Source organism: Leucoraja erinacea, chromosome 24, assembly GCF_028641065.1.
Source record: "Leucoraja erinacea ecotype New England chromosome 24, Leri_hhj_1, whole genome shotgun sequence".
Taxonomy (NCBI): Eukaryota; Metazoa; Chordata; class Chondrichthyes; order Rajiformes; family Rajidae; genus Leucoraja; species Leucoraja erinaceus.
The window spans coordinates 9461228-9477043 of NC_073400.1; the positions used below are offsets into that span (position 1 = coordinate 9461228).

A 15816-nucleotide genomic window follows, 5' to 3' on the forward strand; every position below is an offset into this window, starting at 1 on the left:
CAATTTATTCTTGAGGCTGCCTAACAGCTGTTGTCAGTGTCTAGATTCCAGAATGCTAACCATTTCCACATGTATTTGCTGGATAGAAACCTTGTCTTACCAAACTTAAACTTTAGACCATCCCAGGGAACAGTATCACACTGCATTGTCAAAAGCTAAACACATATTACTGAAATAATAAAATATTTGGCTTTACTTCTACCGATCATTTTGGTTTTACGAAGGTTAATTGGCTTACTGCATATTTCCTGCATAATTTGAATAAATGTTAATTCTGTGTCTTTATCTGCAGATGCTATCCAGCCTGCTGAGTATTTCCAATATTTTCTGCTTTGTGCAATGGATCTAAACTTGCTCATGATCCAAAGCTAAAAGAGAAAATAAGTATTGAGGCGGTCACAAAGTATCTCTGAAGGCCAAGGACAAGTTAAGTAAGTGGGTACGTACGATGGTGGCGGATGGTATACAATGTGAGAACATTTAAGGTTGTGCATGTACGAAGAATTTTGTCACAGAATATTTATTAAATAATGATAAATTAATAAATATTTGTGCAAAGTGGATGCTTGTGTTGTTGCAATATTAACAGAAAAAATGGGAAATATGCAGGAGGCCAGGCAGCATATGTGGAGAGAGAAACAAAGTTAATGTATCAGATTGAGGGTCCCCTACCAAAATTGGAAACATTTAGAAGATGGGCAGATTTTAAATTGCAGAGAAGTGGGAAGAATGGGGAGAACAAATTGAATATATTGGTAGGATAGAGAACAGAAGAAAATGGATGATGTAGATTGATGTAAATTAAGAAACAATTTATATCATGCCAGAGATCTAAACTGGTGTGTTGGTTTAGGAGATTGAGATGCAAAATTGGCACGCTGCTTATGAGATGCAGAAGTTAAACATGCAGGTACATACAACAAGCGATTAGAAGAAAGAAAGGCTTATTGACTTTTAATACAAGGTTTTAGGAGTACAAAAGTAAGGAAGTCTATGTTGTACCAGACTTAAGTCAGCCACATTTGAAGTACCACTTCATCTTCCTGCTTTTCCTGGATTTACTGACTCCTGAGTGGACTGCCAAAGGTAAAGGATAGAGGAATCTTGGCCCATGCTCAATGGAGTTAGAAAATGAGAGGTGATATACGAGATTTAGGCAAGGATCAACAGAGTAGATACCAAATTGCTGCTTTACTTCAATGAGGAGTCCAGAAATGGGGAGCATAATCTGAGAGTAAGACACTCAGGACTGGAAGGAAGAAAAATAGCTTTTTGCATAGAATTGGATGTCTTTGGAATTATTTACCTCAAAGGGCTCTGGAAGGTCTGTTGTTGAGGAAACGAAAATCAATATAAAAGGTAACAGATGGGAATGCTTTTTCTAATGTAAAACTGGCATTAGTGCAGAAATTTCTCTACTAAAATGGGACAAATAGACAAACTACAAACTTATAGCCGAAGCAGATGATGCAAAATGTAATTTATGTTGACGACTGATGGCAATTCACTAGTTATACAGACTGACACAGAAGTAGATTGTTCCATTATGGTGCAGAATTTATATGAAAAGGAGTTTAATCACATATTGTTAGCAAAGAACATGGTCAGTCTCATAGCTTATTCAGGAGGTTATAGTTTTGAAGGTATTGGGATACCATAACAGATACCATCTCCCTGGCCCTACACATTGTTGGAACATTTAGATAATAAGGACACCTATTTCAGGCTCCTATTTATTGACTATAGCTCCATGTTTAACATTATAATCCAAACCAAACTCCTGGATCATGGTGTCAGCATCCCACTCTGCCACTGAATATTTGACTTTCTAACCAATAGAGCTCAAGCAGTGAGGATAGGCAACAAAACATCTTCACAATAATTCTCAACTCTGGTGCCCCACGAGGATGCTCCTTAATATACTCTCTACACACATGATTGTGCGGCCAAATTCTGCTCAAACTTTATACATTTATAAATTTGCAGATGACACTACCGTGGAGGGATGGATCTGGAACAATGATGCGTCAATATATAGGAAGGAGATTGGGAGCTTAGTGACATGGTGTCATGACAAAAGCTTTCCCTCAATGTCAGCAAGATGAAGGAGCTGGTTATTGACTTCAGGAAGTGAGGTGGAGTACATGACCCCCTTCAGGAAGTGAGGTGAAGTACATGCCCCACTTCAGGAAGTGAGGTGGAGTACATGTCCCACTTCAGGAAGTGAGGCGGAGTACATGTTCCAATCAGCATCAATGGTGTCGAAATGGCAATGGTCAAGAGCTTCAAGCTGAAAATATCACCAACAATTTGTCCTGGACCAACCACATTGAAGTTACAGCTGAAAAAGCACATCGATTCACCTAATTCTTCATGGAGAATAAAGAAATTTGACAAGATCCCAACGACTATTACCAACTTTTACAGATGCATTGTAGACAGCAGTTTGGTTTGGAAACAGCTCTGCCCAAGACTGTCATAAGTTGCAGAAAGCTGTGGCTGCAGCCCAGTCCATCTCACAGCCAGCCATCTTACCATCGACTCCCTCTTCACCTCATGCTGCTTCAGGAAAGCAGCCAACATAATCAAATACTTTTTACAGCCCGTTCATCCCCGTTTCTCACCCAGCTTGAAAGCATGTACCACCATAATCAGCAACGGCTTCATCGCAGTTGTTATCAGCCTACTGAACAATCCTCTCATAAGCTAGGGTGTAGTCCAGATATTCCAACCTACCTCATTGCAGACTTTGTACTTTTTTTCTGTAACTACAACACTACAATGCTGTAACACTCTATTCTGCTTTATAATATTTTTCTCTTTGCACTATGTTGTATTTGTGTATGGCTTGATTGTACTTATGTGTTATATGGTTTCATTTGACTGGATAGCACACAAACAAAAAACATTTCAGTGTATCTTGGTACACGTGACAATTACAAACAAATATTTTAACCAACGTATGATATTGCTACATTGGTATTGACTTATTTTGCTATTAGTTGTAGCAGAGCATATTGAGTGCCTTATTCTGTTCAAAAAGGATTGGCTCAGTAGTTTCAAATACTCTCTGTGTCCACATTGGATATTCAAGCATCATGAGCATTCATTATTGTGCAAATATAATTCCATTTTCAAAGATTATTGGATGCAAGGCACATAAATGGATTATGTCCATTGCATCCAAGGCTAGTATCTTACTCCTTGTGTGACTGACGGCAAATGAAATTCCTCATATGTTGCAAAACATACTTGGCTAATCAAGTATTATTATTTTGAAGTGACAAGGGGATAAAGGAAAGGCAGCTTAAAATAAGTGGCAGGGCAACTCCAACATCAGTTATATGTAAGGCGCAAATTATGTTCTGTTTGTATATGGCTCACAAAATAACTCTAATGAGGCAGTTGTTGATGAATGCTACATTTTGCAAACATCCCAAGCCCTAGTTGCACAGGCAGCAGAACCATGCTTGCCAGTAACCATAATGTGCTGCAGGGTATGTTTGGTTAATGTAGATAAGTACCTCACTATCAATTCAAATGTACTACATTAAGTTGCAATATGCAATTCAGTTCAAAGAGTTATTGCAATGTCAGAGATCAGAATGTAGCTGTAAAAGTCAAATTATTGAGGAAGCCAGACAGTAATGACAATGTACATATGTGGAGAGTGTTCACACAGTTGTTTTAAAGAGGGAATGCAACATGGTATATTTATATATAATAAATCATGTGGGTATGTAATGTCATTATATTATATATATAAAACATAAATATGTTGTGTTTGCTATGCCTTGTTGTTAGTGATTAAAGAAATGTAAACCTTAGTGTTCCACATTTATTATAATAGTTAGAATTTACCAGCAATTCCTGTCTCATTCACAGCCCAGTCTCAAACATGTAGCCTCAGTTACAACAAAGAGTTGGCAATATATGTCTAAATCATAACCCACCGTGTGCTAGAGGGGCTTTGGGAGGCAGTGGTATTTCCTTGTGAATCTTTGCAGCATTGCCCATTGTGGAACTGATTACATTCCTATAGTGCGGCTAACCATAACAGCTCTGTGCTGCAGAGTCTCTGGACTGGGATATCTAGAAACCATGTTGCAAGGGATTCTTCATATCTATTAGATAAATTATGAGGAAAGGAAACTGTGGCTTCTGGAAATTTACAATGAAACGAAAAATGTGTAGGACGGAACTGCAGATGCTGGTTTACAACGAAGAGATACACAAAATGCTGGAGTAACTCAGCGAGACAGGCAACTTCTCAGGATGGAAGGAATGGGCGACATTTCGGGACGAGACCCTACTTCAGACTGAGAATCCCCTCCTCCCTGTCTCTCAGTCTGAGGAAGGGTCTCGACCCGAAACATCATCCATTCCTTCCATTCAGAGATGCTGCCTGTATTTACCAAGTCAGTCAGGAGCTGAGAGAGAAAAGTAAGTTTGGGGTGGTAACCTTTTTCCATAACAGATTCTGGGCATTTTATTCAGAAACATTAACTAAAACATAGCAACCATGCCCGAAAGGCCAGGTCAATTCTACGTGTAAAAATATAGCTAATGGATTTGTGTAATAAAAACAGAAAATGCATAAAATTCAGAGTTCTGACAAAAGGTAACCAATCTAAAGCATTAATTTAGTTGCTCTTTCCACAGTTGATGCCTGACCTACTGTGTGTATTCAGCATTTTTTCATTTTTATTTCAGATTTCTGACATTTGTCAGGCAAACAATTTTATGATGGTGTTGCTCAGGTTAAACTCCATCTGCCATTTGTCCATCCATTCCTGTAGTTGATCTATATTTCACTTGGCTAAAGGGGCAAAAAGTAAGTTCATAGCCTATGTTTCCTCTTTCTAATTACTGATATCACAGCGATATACATCTAGAAATTTAAATCCATATAGAAATGTTTTTTTTAAATTACACTGGTCATGAAAACTGTTTCTTGTGGAGCCACAGGGAAGTAATTTTCTCAAGAGCAGGATATGCACATAACCGAATTCCAAGCCTTCAGCAGTTATACACAACAACACATATTGAAACGTTACACAAGATGTGTAGGCCTACGGTTGAGTAGGATCGCCTGGAAGGGGGAGAGTTTGCAAAGAGGTGTAGTGCTCAAACGAGGAGTAGTTTGAGATAAGAGCAGCCACGTTCAAAACTTCAGGTTGAGAAGGAAGATTGCTTTCTCTGGATCACTTATTCTCCATTAGAGAATGTTTCATGTTTGACTTTGTTGACTGGTTCCTCAGTAGCAGCTCAGGTAACTAAAGTCCTTTTAAGCTATGATCAATTAAATTGTTTTCTTCTCAATGCCTGGTTGTCTATCCAAGGCCCACATGGTCCCTTCAAGAAACATACACATTCTAGTCCCACAACAATGATGTCAAGTAATTGCCACTCAAAAACATCTAGATGTAAGCACATCATGTCCAGACTTCACTTTCACATTGCCCACTCTGACTAACTTTCCCTTCTAAACAGTCTCATACCACATAAAAAAAGCATCACACAACTGAATTTTTAGACCTGGATAATTTATTTTCTCCATTTGGCAGTAGGTTGTGATGTAGTCATGGTTCAAGACATTTCAGGGCAACAAAAGTAATACAACACTGGGGCCATAAAATGCAGTGGTGCAGCTGGTAGAGCTGCTGCCTCACAGCGCCAGAAACCTGGGTTGGATACTGACCTTGGATGCTGTCTGTGTGGAGTTTGTGCATTTTCTTTGAGACTTCTGGGTTTCCCCTGGGTGCTCCGGTTTCCTCCTGTATTGTGAAGACATGCGGGTTAATTGGCCTCGGTAAATTGCCCCGAGAGTGTGAAGAGTGGATGAGAACGTGGGATAACATAGAACTAGTGTGAACGGTTGTTTGATGGTCAGCGTGTACTCAGTGGACCGAAGGGTTTGTTTCCACGCTGTATTTCTAAACTAAACTAATACTAAACCATGGTAAGGTAAGTCTGGTATAAGACCACAGCTAAGAAATAGTTGGATTCTGTAGTAATTTTTTTGAGGTTGGAATTGCACTGAATCATTTCCTGTGTCACGTGCTGTTTCCACTGTCCCAGCAGTGAGCAAGCCAAACAAATCTATTTTATGGCACTGCTTTTTTCCCAGATGTTTTTGGAGCCAGTTATGGAACAGCCGAGTTCAAGCAACAGTGGAACATACAGGCAAATCGCGAAGTGCCAAAAGAAATCTGATTTACTACAAGGATCTGAGTTTAAGAAGGCCAGCAGTACAGGTGAGTAATGTTTATATTAGTTACTGTTGCAAGCTGTTAATTGGATTGTGTGCATTGCTAACTTTAAACGAGTTTGTGGCTGAACGGGACGACTGCTGCTTTGGGACAAGTGAAGCAGATTGAAAAAGCAAACAAAAGCCTCTTATAGTCATGTCTTCAAGATGTTTCCTTCTGTCAGGGTAACACAGTGCAGATGTTTAAGTATCAATTGATAATATACTGCAAGATAAGGCCCTAATGTTAAATTTGTTTTTTAAAACTGTTTGTCCGAATGACTCAAATTTAATTCACTGTACTTCATTACCTCGTTAGACTATGTGTGTGCAACTCTGAGGTTTACCCCAGTCTCCAACCGGAATCCCAGCTGTAAAAGAACACCGTTTTAAAGTGAAAATTCTGAAGGTTTAAGACCAAAACATAAACAGATACTTATCGGGCTTCACTGTGTGTTTGTTGAAATTTAAAATAATAATTGTGGTTACTCATGCTCCTAAAATAACACACTTCTCAATGTGCACTGACACATCAGAATCCTCACCCATACTTCACTGTATGGCCTCATTGCACCCTCTTTCTGCAGTCTTCCTAGACATGCTAATTCAAAGCATTTTACACCATTCTTCCCTTTTCTGCCTTACAAAATGTTTTGTGCCTTTTTCTTATGTTTCGCTGTCGGCAGTCTTATTACTCAATCCGCAATACTGCAGCACTCATATACAATACACCTTCAGGCATCATATGCCTACAGACTGAAGACAGACTACATGTCTTCAGTCTGAAGAAGGGTCTTGACCTGAAACATCACCCATTCCTTTGCTTCAGAGGTGCTGTCTGTCCCGCTGAGTTATTCCAGCATTTTGTGTCCATCTTTGGTTTGAACCAGCATCTGCAGTTCCTTCCTACACATCATTTAGAAACATAGAAACATATGCCTGCATTCTGGAGTGGTCTCCCTTTTTATTCACACCTCCCTCTCTGCTTAAAAAAGAATCTTGAAATGATTGTTAAATCAATCTCTTCAACCATAGCAGCTCCAGCAACCTTTTTTTCCCAACCAGGATTTTCCATCTGCCATCTCGTCAAATGTCTCCATATAGATGATGAAGGTTACAAAAATGTAAGTTGCAACTGTTAAATGAGGAGCTAGTAAATTGTCTTTGTTCAAAGACTCTCGTTCACGTGTTACGTTTTTAACATGGCTCATTTGTTTGGACAAAGATTACAGACGAGTAATGAGGTTAATGATCATTATTTATGTATAAATGGTTCGGCAAACTCAGGTGAGGAATAGCAGTTTAGTTAAAGGCAAATTTCCAAAATTTATTACGTGAGTTGCCCTACTTTGCCATGAAGTTAAGGAAAGTAACATATTTCTATCTGCAATGAAAAACGTTGAATGTCGTGCGTGCTACCGTGTTTGTGAATCATGTACTTTAGCCACATTTAGTAAACAAACGGTTGATACTAAGAAGTGGTAATTATTTCATGGATCAACTTTATGGGATGAGGAAGAATTTCTTCAGTCAGAGAGTGGTGAATCTATGGAATTAATTGCCACAGACAGCTGTGGAGGCTGCCAATGCATATTTTTAAGTCGAAGATTGACAGATTCTTGATTACTACGGGTGTCAGGGGTTAGGGGGAAAAGGAAGCAGAATGGGGTTGAGAGGGAGAGATAGATCAGCCATGATTGAATAGCGGAGTAGACTTGATGGGCCGAATGGCCTAATTCTGCTTCAATTACTCATGAACCTATGAACTAATGAACTTCGACAGTATGATAATTGCAAGATACTGTCGATCAACCTTTCTTCCTTCAAAAATAACTAGCAAATGTTTCACTTTTGAGTGAATTTAAATTAAAACATTTTAAAATGTAATTGTTTTGAAATTAATATGTGGACCAAAGGGCTCATCACAGGGCCATTTTCTGGAATGCCGGTGATTTGGTAGCATTTTTGCTGCTACTCATTTGCCATTGCACTTTCCTTGCTGTGCCAAAGAGGACATAATGGAGAATACAGCATCTGGTTCTGGGGCTGGAGGTTTGGGGATTAAAGAGGATGCTGGTGACTAGTGGTAGATTCCTGCTCCATTGAGTGGTAAAAATAAGAGCATCAGTTGGAAGGTTTGGGACATTGGCATTTGGAGTGTATTTGCAGTCGGTGTAATTAGGAAGTAGGGTTTCAGGACTGATCTGAGTTGATCAGTTCAGTTTCATTTTTGTTTATTGTCATGTATATGAGGGAACTGCAGATACTGGTTTAAACAAGGTTAATTCCCGGGATGGTGGGACTGTCATATGCTGAGAGAATGGAGCAGCTGGGCTTGTACACTCTGGAGTTTAGAAGGATGAGAGGGTTTCTCAATGAAACATATAAGATTGTTAAGGGGTTGGACACGTTAGAGGCAGGAAACATGTTGCTGATGTTGGGGGAGTCCAGAACCAGGGGCCACAGTTTACGAATAAGGTGTAAGCCATTTAGAACGGAGACGAGGAAACATTTTTTCTCACAGAGAGTGGCGAGTCTGTGGAATTCTCTGCCTCAGAGGGTGGTGGAGGCAGGTTCTCTGAATGTTTTAAAGAGAGAGCTAGATAGGGCTCTTAAAAATAGCGGAGTCAGGGGATATGGGGAGAAGGCAGGAACGGGGTACTGATTGGGGATGATCAGCCATGATCACATTGAATGGCGGTGCTGGCTCGAAGGGCCGAATGGCCTACTCCTGCACCTATTGTCTATTGTCTAAACCGAAGATAGACGCAAAATGCTGAAGTAACTTAGCGGGCCAGGCAGCATCACTGGAGAGAAGGAATGGCTGACGATTCGTGTGTCAAGACCCTTCTTCAGTTTAATAGTTTATCGTCACGTCTACTGAGGTACAGTGAAAAGCTTTTATTGCATGCTAACCAGTCAGCGGAAGGACAATACATGATTGCAATCGAGCCATTCACAGTATACAGATATATGACAAGGGAATGACGTTTAGTCCAAGATAAAGCCAGTAAATTTCGATCAAAGATAGTCCGAACGTCACCAATGGTGATCATAGTGCTAGAGAGCAGGAATATGGGATGCAGGTAGGGGGGATGGGTCAGAGTGTTGAGGAGTAGGGAATGGGTCAGATCTGAGCGAGAATGTGAGGAGGTCTGGGAATTGAGTTTGTTAGTTTGAGGCTTGTGAGAAGAGATCTAAAGAAGTGGAAACAAGTAATGAGACATACCTGAGTGGCTCCCAAACTGGTAAAGTTATTAGATTTTGGTGGTCCTGAGAATGTCCAACAACGAGCTTGTCTGAACCACATGCACTAATTTGCTCAGTAGCATTCCAGAAATGGTGAATTTCTAGACGGATATGATTAAAGTCAGAAATGAACAGAGAGGGTGAAGTAACCAGGTCAACTAACAGGAAATATCTGACCATGGTAAATTCTGATCTTTCAGAGTTTCTCTTTTTTTTTGCAGATTAGCAGATTTGTTTTCTCTTTTGCCTTTTATTAACTAATGATGAATACTCTTTCAAGGCCATGAGATGTTATCAACCTATAGATTGTGTCCTGGCAGCAAGAAACAAGCAGGTTTAATTGCAATGTGAAGATCTATTAGTAAGACACTATTTCAAGCAACTGAATTGAAACAGCTCAGAAGTTAGATATTCTGCTGAATTCTGCTGAGAGCTTGCGTGTATTCCTTATCTACATGCTGTACCTCAGTAACCCTTTGGCCTTTTGGACTATTGTCTTTGGTATTGAAGTGCTGGAGTAACTCAGCAGGTCAGGCAGCATCTCTAGAGAATAGGAATAAGTTTCGGATCAGAACCTTTCCTCAGAGGTTTGAATTCAGTGTCTGAAGAAAGGTTCCAACCTGAAAGGTCAGCTATTCCTTTTCTCTAGAGATGCTGCCTGACCAGGTGAGTTACTTCAGCACTTCGCATCTATCTCAGTATGAACCAGCGTCTGCAGTTTCTTCCTATACGTCTTTGATATTGATATTGGTTTATGATTGTCATATGTATTAAGAAACTGTGAAAAATACCTTTGTTTTGTAAGCTATCCAAACAATCGTGCAATGTACGGCAGTGCAAAAGGGGAAATGAACAGGAATGCTGAATGTAGTGTTACATTTATAGAGAAATGCAGGTCAAAGAAATGCAAGAACCACAACAAAGTAATTTGGAAGATGGGGAATTCATCCCTGTCATCTGAGAGGTTTGTTCAAGAGTCATAAAAGTGGGGGGAAAGCTGTTCTCAAAGCCTGCCTCCCCCCCACACTGGACCCCCATCAGTTTGCCTACCGGACCAACAGGTCTACAGAGGACGCCATATCGGCGGCCCTACACTCTGCCCTGACCCACCTGGACTACAACAACTCCTACATCAGGCTGCTGTTCATTGATTTCAGCTCTGCCTTTAACACCATCATCCCCGCCAGCTTGATCACCAAACTCAGTGGACTTGGCATCTCCACCTCCCTCTGTAACTGGACACTGGACTTCCTCACTAACAGACCACAGTCTGTTAGGGTCAATAACCTCACCTCCTCCACTATAACACTGAACACCGGAGTGCCACAGGGCTGTGTGCTCAGCCCTCTCCTCTACTCCCTCTTCACCCACGACTGCATCCCAAAGTACGAATCCAACGGCATTATTAAGTTTGTTGACGATACCACGGTAGTAGGACTGATCAGCGACAACGATGAGTCAGCCTACAGGGAGGAGATCCAGCACCTGACAGCCTGGTGTGCCAACAATAACCTCGTCCTCAACTCCAAGAAGACGAAGGAGATTATTGTTGACTTCAGGTAGACCAGAGGAGGCAGTCATACCCCCATCCATATAAACGGGACTGAGGTGGAGCGCGTCTCCAGCTATAAATTCCTCGGAGTGCATATCTCGGAGGATTTGTCCTGGTCCCTCAACACCTCCAAGCTGATCAAAAAGGCACAGCAGCGCCTTTACTTCCTGAGGAGGCTCAAGAAAGCCCATCTGTCCCCCCGGATCCTGACCAACTTTTACCGCTGTACCATAGAGAGTATCCTGACCACCTGCTTCACGGTATGGTACAGCAGCTGCACTGCTGCGGACAGGAAGGCACTGCAACGGGTGGTGAAAACCGCGCAGCACATCATTGGTGCCCCGCTCCCTGCCATGGATGACCTCCACCGAAAACAGTGTCTGAGACGGGCTGGGAAGATCATCAAAGACCCCTCACACCCCAACCATGGACTGTTTGTCCTCCTCCCATCAGGGAGGCGGTACAGGAGCCTCAGGTCACGTACTAGTAGGATGAGGAACAACTTCTACCACAACACAATCACATTGCTGAACTCGGAGTCCCGCCGATAGATTTCTCTGGTCCCTCCGTCCCCATTGTTTAATTATTCTGTATTTCTTGATTATTCTGTATCTTCTCTCTTTCTATTTTTTTATTTCTTTATGTACAACTACTACGGACTGACGCAAAACAGCATTTTGTTGTACTCATACTTGTATTTGTGCGATGACATTAAAGTTGAATTGAATTGAATTGATGATATGTGCTTTCAAGTCTTTGTATCTTCTGCTCGATGGGAGAGGGGAGAAGAGAGAATGACCGAGGTGTGATTGGTCCTTGGGTCTAATGGCTGGTTTCCCGTGGGAGTATAGTAAGGGGCTGAGAACGCAGCCTTACGGGACACCAGTGTTGAGAATTATCGTATTGGGTATTGGTTTATTATTGGTATTGGAGGATGTTTTGTCACCTATCCGTGCTGATTGCAGTCCATGGGTCAGGAAATCAAGAGTACATTTGCACAGGGGTTTCTTAGTCCTGGTTCCAGATGTTTAGAGATATGTTTGGTTGGAATTATGATGCATAAGGCTGAGTTATAGTCAATAAATAGGAGTCTGTGATCTTAGTCATTGATGCCAGCTTTGATTTATTCTGAACCTTTTCATAACTCTAGTTTCTCTCCCCCTGACTCTGTCTGAAGAAGGGTTTTGACCCGAAACCCCACCTGATCCGCTGAGTTATTCCAGCATTTTGTGTCTATGTTAGGGGTCTGACATAGGTGTCCTTGTAATCCAAATGTTCCACAGATGAGAGAGAATGCCAGGGCGTTGCATCTGATGTGGACCCATGGGCGGCAGTAGGTGAATTGCAGTGTGTCAAGACTGTCTGGGAGGCTGATGTGTACCATGACCTTCCTCGCAAAGCATTTCATGATGGTGGATATCAGCACCATTGGGCAGTAGTCATTAAGGCTATCTTGTTTTTCTTTGGCACTGGTATGATAGTGATCTTCTTAAAGTAGGTCAGAACCTCAATTTAGCATTGGAGACATAATTAAAGATGTCTACAAATATTCTTGCCAACTGATCTGCACAGGTATTGAGAACATGGCTGGGGGCTCCATCTGGGTCAGTTGCTTTCTGCGGGTTCACACTCAATAAGGCTGATCTGATGGTGAGTACCGGTGCTCCCAAGACTGTTGTGTATTTCACTGACAATAGACAATAGGTACATGAGTAGGCCATTCGGCCCTTCGAGCCAGCACCACCATTCAATGTGACCATGGCTGATCATCCCCAATCAGTACCCCGTTCCTGCCTTCTCCCCATATCCCCTGACTCCGCTATTTTTAAAAGCCCTATCTAGCTCTATCTTGAAAGCATCCAGAGAGCCTGCGTCCACCGCCCTCTGAGGCTGAGAATTCCACAGACTCACCACTCTCTGTGAGAAAAAGTGTTTCCTCGTCTCTGTTCTAAATGGCTTACCCCTTATTCTTAAACTGTGGCCCCTGGTTCTGGACTCCCCCAACATCGGGAACATGTTTCCTGCCTCTAGCGTGTCCAAGCCATTAACAATCTTATATGTTTCAATGAGATTTTCTCTCATCCTTCTAAACTCCAGAGTGTTAAAAAGTGCCAAGAGTGCATTGAGATCATAAGGATTGAAGCATTATTGCTAGTGATTCTGACTATGCTTCGTAGCCATTACAGCATGCCAGCCTTGCTATTGTTGGGTGTCCATGTGGTTAGTCTGAGCATCTAGCTTGGCCTGGAATTGTCTCTTGGTATCCCTGATGGTTTTGCAAAGGTCATGTCTAGATTTCTTGTGCAGGTCAGGATCATCCAATTTAAACATCTCAGACTTGGACTTCAACAGGGAATTCCACACACTTACTGATGAAGTCTATGACAGGAGTGGTGTATTCATATAGATTGGCAGCTGAGTCTTGATTTATGACTCAAAGCAGTCATGTCGGAGTTTGTCTATTTCCTCAGACTTTCGAAACTGGATTCTCATGGTTACGTTTCTTCCTGTAAGCATGAAGTAGGAGCACAGCCTGATAGTCACATTTCCCAAAATGCAGGTGGGGAATGGAGTGGTTGGTGTATTTTTCCATAGAGGTGGTCCAGCGGGTTTGGGCCTCTGGTGGAACAGGAGAGCTGTTGACAGTATTTGGGTGACACAGTCATGAGGGAGAAGTCCCAGGCTATAATGAACAAGAACTTTGGAACATTGCCTCAGGCTGAGCTGGACAATTTACAACTCGATATGTAGTAACTGTGTGGTCTCATATCTGTTCCAATATGATTGCATCCTCGCTATCCCTCATTGTTTCAACCTGTTTGTGAAACTCCCATTCTTACCTCGGCAACTCCTTACTTAAGAACTTTAGTGCTCTCTTCACTAACTTACAAACCATTCATAAACATAAAACATTAGTGTGTTTTCCGTTCAGCTGTTGCACCAGGTCCTTCTTGACCTTTGAAACTTGATAGTTTTAATTTAAAATCCTTGTTTTCTCGAGCGACACATGGCCTTGCTCATTTACTTTTGCAACAATGCAGTTCAATTGTTTCCATTTTGGGCTTTGAACATAGCTTTCATTTCATCTCATTTTGTCACAGCCAGCAAGTTCCCAGACTTTAAAATTCCCTTCCTAAACAATGTTCTCTATCCACAACCCATCGCATTCTTTAAAACCATATTCAAAACATTTAAAAAACGTTCTCAAAATCCACTGCCTCAACCAAGCTTCAATCACTGGTCCTTAACCTTCACTTTCAGATTGTATTCAAGGTGTAGGTTACATCTTAAGAAGTTTATCACTTTAAATTTTAACAATTGCCATATTATTTTTTAATACAATTCTCCACTTTTAGATGTGCCTCTTTACCTTGTGATGTCAAACGAAGACCCTGTTTGTTCTCTCAAGAAAACAAAATCCTTGTTATTATTTTAAAGGAGCGTTTTATTATTTGGGAGAATTATCCCCTATCTCCGGCCAAAATTTACCACTCAATTAACACTAAACAGATTACCTATCCATAGTTGCATTGATCTTTTTGTGGGACCTTGCCATGCACAAACTTCCTGCCACATTCCCCATAAATTACAATGGGTCACTACAATAGTACATATAATTGAGTAATGTTGTTAAACTGGAAAGGGTGCAGAGAAGTTTTACGAGGATGTTGCCAGGACTAGAGAGCCCGAGCTTATAGATGTTGAACAGGCTATGACATGGTTCCTTGGAGCACAGGAGGATGAGGGGTGATCTTAGAGAGGTGTATAAGATCATGAGAGGAATAGATAGGGTAAATTTATCCAGAGTGTGGTAATCAAGAACCAGAGGCATAGTTTAAGGTAAGGGGGGAAGATTTAATAGGAACCTGAGGGGCAACATTTTTACACAAAGGGTGATAGATATATGCAATGAGCTGCTGGAGGAGATAGTTAAGGCAGATACTATCATAATATTAAAAACAAAACATTTGGCCAGGTACATGGATAGGAAAGGTTTAGAAGTATATGGGCCAAACTCAGGCAGGTGAGACTAGTATAGATGGGGCAAATTGGTCAACATGGGCAAAATTGGGCCGAATGTGCTTTTTCTACGCTGTATGACTATGGGTAAATTTGTTCATGCCAACCATAGTATCATCTATACTAAGCCCATTTGCCAGCATTTGGTCTGGAGAAGGATCCCAACCAGAAACTTTGTCTGTCCATTCCCTCTGCAGAAGCTTTCTGATCTGCTTAGGTCCACCAGCACTTTGTTTTTTAACTATCATTAGGTCCTTAGCTCTCAAAGCCTGGGGAATTCAATACTCAATACAATAATTGCTTAGAAAGTGGTGGGTGAAGAGAAATATAAATAGAAATACTCAATAGGTTATTCACCACCAGAGGAGGGAAAAACAGAGTTTGTATTTCAGGCTAGAGATTCTTCATGAGCTCAGAAAAACGGAAGACAGACACAAAAATCTGGAGTAACTCATCAGGTCAGGCAGCATCTCTGAAAAAAAAGAACAGGTGACGTTTCGGGTGGAAACCCTCCTTCACACTGCGAGTCAGAGGAAAGAGGAATGAGAGATATAAACAGTACTTAGGACAAATGATTGGAACATATAACCATATAACCATATAACAATTACAGCACGGAAACAGGCCATCTCGACCCTTCTAGTCCGTGCTGAACACATAATCTCCCCATGTCCCATATACCTGCGATATATGCATAAAAGCAACAATAATCAAGGAAATGCAGAGCCCACAATGGTCCATTGAT

General features: G+C 41.3%; 1 protein-coding gene across 1 annotated transcript in view; it reads left to right on the forward strand.

Moving 5' to 3' along the window:
• Positions 1-278: 278 nt before the first annotated feature.
• Positions 279-15816, forward strand: part of LOC129708528 (tetraspanin-18-like) — a 126399-nt gene continuing 110861 nt past the window's right edge. Inside the window, exons 1-3 of the mRNA XM_055654331.1 lie at positions 279-431; positions 4714-4834; positions 6131-6257. The gene's annotated coding sequence lies outside the window, so the exon portion shown is untranslated. The remainder of the gene's footprint in view (positions 432-4713; positions 4835-6130; positions 6258-15816) is intronic.